The sequence below is a fragment of the Lolium rigidum genome, chromosome 4 (assembly GCF_022539505.1).
Source record: "Lolium rigidum isolate FL_2022 chromosome 4, APGP_CSIRO_Lrig_0.1, whole genome shotgun sequence".
NCBI lineage: Eukaryota > Viridiplantae > Streptophyta > Magnoliopsida > Poales > Poaceae > Lolium > Lolium rigidum.
In genome coordinates this window covers 56,493,516-56,500,745 of record NC_061511.1, presented here as the reverse complement: position 1 = coordinate 56,500,745, position 7,230 = coordinate 56,493,516, and positions in this window count along the sequence as shown.

Below are 7,230 nucleotides of genomic sequence, written 5' to 3'. Positions count from 1 at the left end.
GGGGTAAGGGCAAACAATTGGATATCATGGACTTCATCTGGCATGAGATGCGTGATTGTGCCTTCCTCCGCAAGCTCCCTCAATATGCACCCTTCATCATGAGGCTCATTTGTCTCAAGTGGGATCGAGATGGACGTGGAGATCTTCTTGACCAATGTCACCCCATCACTATCCATAAGGAGAAGAGTCCTCTTGTCAAGCAACATGATCCTCCAAGGTTCGGCAAGGGAGCTCCCAAGGACAAGGACGAAGACGAAGCCGACAGTGATGACTCCGACTATGTGCCCAACTCCGTCAAGACCAAGGGCCTCTTCGCCAAGCTCACCGCTCGCCTCAAGAAGTCTTTTTGCTTCAAGAGGGATCTTGAAGATAGAATGTATCGAGCTCATCACGACAACAAGAAGATCCGCCAACGCCAAAAAGCAATGATGAGGCACATGCAGCTTCCTGTCTCCGAGGGCTCCGAGGACAACATCACTCCTCCCGGTGAGTGGAAGTCGAAGCTCGTTTGGTCAAGTTCCGAGGACTCCATCCCCGAGCCACCTCATGGCAAAGGCCATGCTCAAGAGGAAGACGATGATGATGAAGGCGAAGATGAAGAGGAGGAGGACGTTGACAAGGGATTAACTTGTCAATGCCTACGGATTGTAGACTAGGGTTTCGTTGGATGTAGAGGGCAAGTAGATCTCGAAGGTTTCAGCCGAAAAGTGCTCGACAACGTAAAAACTAGGGTTGTGTTGACAGTAGATTCGATGCTTTCTTTGTCCCTCGACCCCCCCTTATATAGGAGGTGGAGCCGAGGGATTCGTATTGTACAAGTTACAGAGTCCGGGAAGGTTTCTAACTCATCCCGCAAGATTACAAACATCATCTCCTAAAACAACTCTAGCTTTCCTTAGTAACAACTTGGGCTTCCGATTCTTCTTATTCTTCGAGTCGTGGGCCTTCATTAAACCCCAGGTACCACTTTCGGCAGGCCCATTGGGTGTGCCTATGTCAGTAGCCCCCGAGATTTTGCTTGAATCGCAGAGTCAGGGAAAATCTCCACTTTTATACTTATTCGACAACTCTGAATTTTCGCACATATCTTTGCATACAAATTTCTATATTGTACAGGGATAATGGTAGTTGGGGCTAGTTCATCTGACGGATCAGGTACTAGTTAACTGCTCTAGTGGCAATCCGCAAAAACCTACTTCAAAATCATGTCCCTGGACATGATTTCGGATACCGGTGTAAACTTCGACAGTGCCGCTTAAGGTCTTACCATTCTGTCGAGTCCCAGTCATATTTATCGGGTACCTAACGCGTCCGTTAGTATTTTTCTTCGTATCTGTTGATACGGAAAAAAGTAGCAAACCGACGTCAGAGACGGCGCCACGCCGCACAGAACGGATCTGGGGTCTTACCTTCGCAAATTTTGCGGCATTCAGAGATTTATTCGCAACTTCGGCGCTCTGAGAATATATTGTCGAGTGCTTATTCGGCTGTTGGAATAGCACATTTTATTGAGTCAACGGATGACTTATATTGCTTTCCCGATGGGAGTATATGTAGAGTTATTTTAACTCGAAATATACTCTCTTATTCTTCTATCTTTTTTTTTATAATTTCATCGGGCACGCGAATAGTGTTCCCGATGGGAGTAGCCCCCGAGGCTACAGCCAAGGACTTGTGCTTGGTTGTAGGCTCCAAAAAATTAATACCATCTGTCGATATATTGTTACTTTCTCTCGAGCTTCTCATATCTATCGGGTGCGCGACCAGCGCTCCCGATGGGAGTAGCCCCCGAGGCTATAAACAAATACTTGTATTTGATCATAGACTCTTGCCATTTCTATTTTGTATTTCTCAAACTTTTCATTTTTTCTAGAGCATTTGGGCAAAAACTTGTATTTGATCAAAGGCTCCCGAAATAATCAATAATCTTTTGCTGTCGAAATATTTTATCATGCGTCTTCGTCGAAATTTTCTCTTGTTACGGTGACATCATTGCTGACAATAGCCACGATTACTGTATTGGGAACATGCGAGAACCGCTTCTCTCTCTGCCTTGTGGGTCCAATTTTCCTATCCAATTGACACGTCGTGCAGGTGGGGGACACACGTCCTCCGCTTTTTCTGGCACTTATACTGTATCGTCTGTCCATTCACTTCTCAGTAAAAGTCCGCTTTTACCCTTTGTTCACGTGTAATCCATCTACCCCACAATTTCCTTCATCCAACGGTTGCGCCGATTCGCTGCGCCTCTACTTAGGTCCATCTTCTTCTTCCTCTGGCACTTTCGCTCGCGCCGCACCTCTGTTCTTTCTTTACGAAAATTCTCCGCTGCGCCCAGATCTCTTTGTGCTCCTTTGCCCTTGCGCTCTTCTACTCCACGCTTGTTGATGCCGCCGCGCAAACTCATCAGGCACAGTACTCCAGAATCACAGATGGCTACGGAAGATCTGGGGAACTTGGAGTGGGAGAGATCCAAAATCTCTCAACAGGATATCAATATGCTGAAGAAACTTGGCATCAGCGGGAAACAAGACGCGCTGCGCTTCCCCAAGGAAGAAAGCTACCCAGCTCCGCCAATGCAATATCGGGTTAGTTTTGTCGACCACCTTATCCGTGGTCTTTCCACCCCCATCCATGATTTCCTTCATGGGTTGCTTTTCATGTATGGACTGCAACTTCACCATCTTACTCCTAACTCCATTCTCCACATTTCTATCTTTATCACATTGTGTGAAGCTTTCCTTGGGATCCAGCCTAACTGGTCCCTATGGAAACGTATCTTTTTTTGTCGCCGTAATGGCTCTCCCAACGTCGCCTATAACATAGGCGGCGTTGTGATATGCTTCCGCCCTGACGTTGAATACTTCGACGTCAAATTCCCTGATTCAGTTCAAGGGTGGCGCAAAAAATGGTTGTACATCCACGAGGAGAATCATGGCTCTGTTGAAGACAACATCCCTCCTTTTGATGGTGCCGAAAAAATCTGTCGTCGCCGATCCTGGGATGCCGAGGCTACCGACGAAGAAAAGACGACGACAGAAGCACTGATGACCCGTATCCACGATCTGCAAAACATCCGTGGCAAAGATTTGTCGGGTATCCAGATCACAGCGTATTTCCTTAGAATCAGAGTGCAGCCTCTTCAGGCTCGCAAAAATCCCCTCTGGAAGTATACTGGCGACGATGATGTGGATCGTTTGTCGGTGGATTTATCGGTTAAAGATTTAGAAAAACTTGTCCGAAAAATCTCTTCTCTCAGCAAGAAAGATCCTGTCCCTTCTTCTTGTCGCGTAAAACCTTACAGCGCCACCAATGCGCTTCCCAAGGTAACCTTTGCCGACTTTCTCATATTTGTTTGACATCCTTTTCATAACTCTTTTATTGACATCTCATTTTTTTATAGAATCATCCAATCCTTGTCTCTCTTCCTCCCCTTCCTAAGGGCGGAGAAGTCGAAGAACGAGCCGTTGTTACTGATGACAACCAAGATGCTCCTTCCTTTGAGAATGAACCCGCAGGTTCTCGAAAATCTGCGGGATCCTCTGAAAAAGAGGCTGCCTCTGAAGCTACCGCATCGGCACAATCTCCTCCTCCTGCTGTTTCTCCAAAGAACAAAAGGAAAAGGGCAGACGTCGAAGAAAAGACAGATGTCGAAAATTCCGGCACTTCCAAAGCCGAAGAACCTGCTCCTTCATGTTAGAAGGCAGCTTTCGATCCATACCTTGACGCCCTCATTAGTTCGTAAGTTATTCCGTGGCTCTCGCTGTTTTAATCCTTGAAAGTTTTCGTCTGTATACCTTCTTATACTTCCACAATGTAATTGCAGTGGTGATGAGGAAGAAGTGCCAGCTATTGATGCGCCTACTCGAACGAGTACGTTGCATACTCTAGTTGTTTCTGAAGTGCCAGTTGAAGGAGAAGAATCTTCGCCTCCTCAACAAAACATCGACACATCTATTCCTCCTGCAAGCCCTCTCGTCCCTTCTCCAAAAAGGGCAAGGGTTGAAACAATCATGGAGCCTACCTTGCAATTGAGCAGCTCCTCGACTCCTCTTTTGGATGACGTAAGTCCTCAACTGCTTTCTGACGTTGTCGATGATTTCATTAGTTGCTTCTTTTTGATTTTGTGCTATCGCACTTTTTCCCTTACCAACACTTTCTCTCTCCATCTTTTCTTTTAACAGCCTTTAATTAAGGAATTCATCCGCTTCGGTGCCCAATTCGTTGGGTACCGTGATTATGCTAGCAAAGCTGAAGGTAATGTCTTTCTGCTTCTCTTTACCGTTGCCTTCTCATTCCTTTCTTGTCATGGTTTTATCTATCTTGGCAGAAAAACTGGCAAGGGCCAACGAGCATGCCAACACCCTTGCCCAAAAACTAGAGCAAAGTGAAGAGGCTCGTAAGAAGGCCGAGTCAGATGCTAGTAAAGCTAAGGCAGAGGCTGATAAGGCCAAAGCTGATGCTGCTGGTGTCAAAGAACTTAGGAAGAGGCTTCACGACGCCGAGACTTCGCTGAGCGAGCATATAACCGCACAATCTGCTCGCGAAGAGGCGATTATTAAGCGCCTGAAATCGCAAAACCGTCGCTTTGCCAGTGAGTACCAAAACTATTTTGTATTTTTTGGACTTGTTTTTCTTTATTCGTTTGTTGACCAATAAATTTCTGTCTCAACAGATACGACATCTCAGGAATTTGAACTTGAAGATCCCGACAATGATCCTCTTCTTGATGCACTTGCGTTCCTTGAGTTTCATGGGACAGAAACATGTGAGGGCATTAATCAGGCCAAGGAAGGACTATCGCGGCTCTTCCCGTACTTCTTCCCGAAGAAAGAGGAACCCGCAACTTTTCTTGCTCTTGCCAAGTGTTTCAATCCACCCGGAGATCTTGGACTGAAGCTGCGCCAAGAAAATATGAAGTTCGCCGTTGAAAGCACTGTCGCCCAAGTCGCTGACAGCCAACAAAATATCGACTGGACCAAAGTTGGCGACACACAGGAGATGGAGACCACGAAGTGGCGATCGCTGATCAAGGCTGCGAAGCCCAACACAAAGAAGATCCTCGCTTATCTTGGATTCACGCCTACAGCTGCGCCTAGCTCATCAAAGCCGGAGGTCTAGTAGAATGCTTTATCTTTTTCTATTTTCTTGTTTCTTCTGAAATTGTCGCCATGGTAACTTTGGCTACAACTGTCGTAGTAGCTCTTTTGAAGACTCCTCTTGTAAGATCTATGTGAATGTCTCGAAAATCAATGGAATTCTTTTTTGCTTGATCATTGATACTGAGATTGTGCTTTTCCAATTGATATTTGATAACTACTCCGCGAATCCTCATCCTGCCGACGTTTTTCCTGCTTCCTCCTTTTTGAAGAAAACGCTTGTTGCTGATGACCTTGTCGAAGATTCTTCGATTAAACACTCCGCACAAGATTTGCAAGAACTTCGCTATCAACTGCAATCCATGAAAAAGCAGACTCTTGTGGTGATGGAACAATCACGCAAAGCATCCGAGAGGGAGAGGATTGCCCTTCAACAAGCTAAGGAAGCCATGACTTCCAAGGAAGCTGCTATTTCGGAGGCTGAAAAAGCAACTACTCGAGAAAACTCGATGCTTGATTTGTTGATTGAAGCCAGTGCGGACATGTCGGGTATGCTTTTGTAAACCCAAACTCCTTCGTTATTTCTTTTTTGAGACTCTTATGCTGTCGCCGAATAGGTTCCTTTGTCAACACTGCTACAGAAGACGAAAGGGTAAATGCAAGGACAAATCTCCTTGTTAACCTTTCTCTTGAACACAGTTCTCTTTTCTAGGCCACTCCAGAACGTACCCGACAGATTGTCAGGTTTCAAGACCGTTCGTGCCAAGTTCGGGGATTTCTCGAGTTTTGTTCCAGTACTTTATCCAAGATTTTCAATGCTATGTTTCCTCGGAATGTTCAACCAAAATCTCTTCACGAACTGATGGAGAAATTTAAGGATGTGCAAAAGATCCATGGCTTTGTAAGGGCTCAACTGATAGCTGGTGCCAAGGTTACCCTTATTATGCTTCAAATCTACCACCCCAAACTTGATATGACAAAGGTGGTGGAGACTGTGCATACTAAGCTGCGGCAACGACGAAGAGGTGTTGATAAAATCAATGCACGGATCACCCCAGTAGCCGAGGAAATAATTGATGATCTTCTTCGGATGGATGCCGACTTTTTTTTCAGACGGCCATTATGCCGACTTTTTGGGTGCTGCTCCCGAAGAAGCCAGAGTAAATATTGACGACTTGTTGGGTCGTAACTGAGTTTGTATTTGTCGATAAGATCTATATCTTCGCTGTGTGTACATTGTAAGTTGTATATACTTTTCTTCGTTCAAGCCCCCGAGTGTTTCGATATTGAATCCTTATGTTGTATGTGCGAGGTTTTAAACCAAGGCAACCGGGTTTTTGTACTATTTTTGCGGGTACTAGCCCCCGAATGTTTTGTTCTATTTTGACTGCTATTTTGTATCTTTGCTTTATCTGGCGAGGTATTTGGTACCAAGGCGAAATAGCTTTGTCAGCTGAACCCATCTATATTGTATATATATTGTAACTTCACCATGTTGACGGAAAAGATATATGATTCCACTATCTTTATTATATTGCATCATCGCGAGTCCACCTCATTAAAAACCTTTCCCGGCCCCACTCGGTGCCCCGAGAAAGGAAAAGAGTGCGTCTGAAAACTCGCGGGCGTTTCAGTACATTGTATTTTTACAAAGGAGAGCTATATTTTGATACTAGGCGTAGAAACGCCTTAGCTGCGCTACGTTCCAGGGGTTTTTCTCGGGAACCCCTGTCTTCTTATCCTTGATCCTGTATGCTCCTCCTTCGATGACTTCTGTGACGATGTAATGGCCGAGCCAAGGTGACTCGAGTTTTTCAGTACGATCTTGATTGAGTCGCAGAACTAGGTCTCCAACCTGAAAGGACCTTGGTCGCAAACGTCGACTGTGGTAATTTTTGAGGTCTTGCTGATATTTAGTGACCCTTGATAGTACTTCGTCTCGAGCTTCGTCGAGTGCGTCAACGTCGTCTTCCAATGCTCTTCCGGAAGTTTCTTCATTGTATTCCGTGACTCTCGGAGAGTCGTGCTCTATTTCTATCGGCAGTACTGCCTCTGCCCCATGGACCAGGAAAAACGGAGTCTCCTGTGTCGCTGTATTTGGCGTTGTTCGGATGCTCCATAACACGCTCGG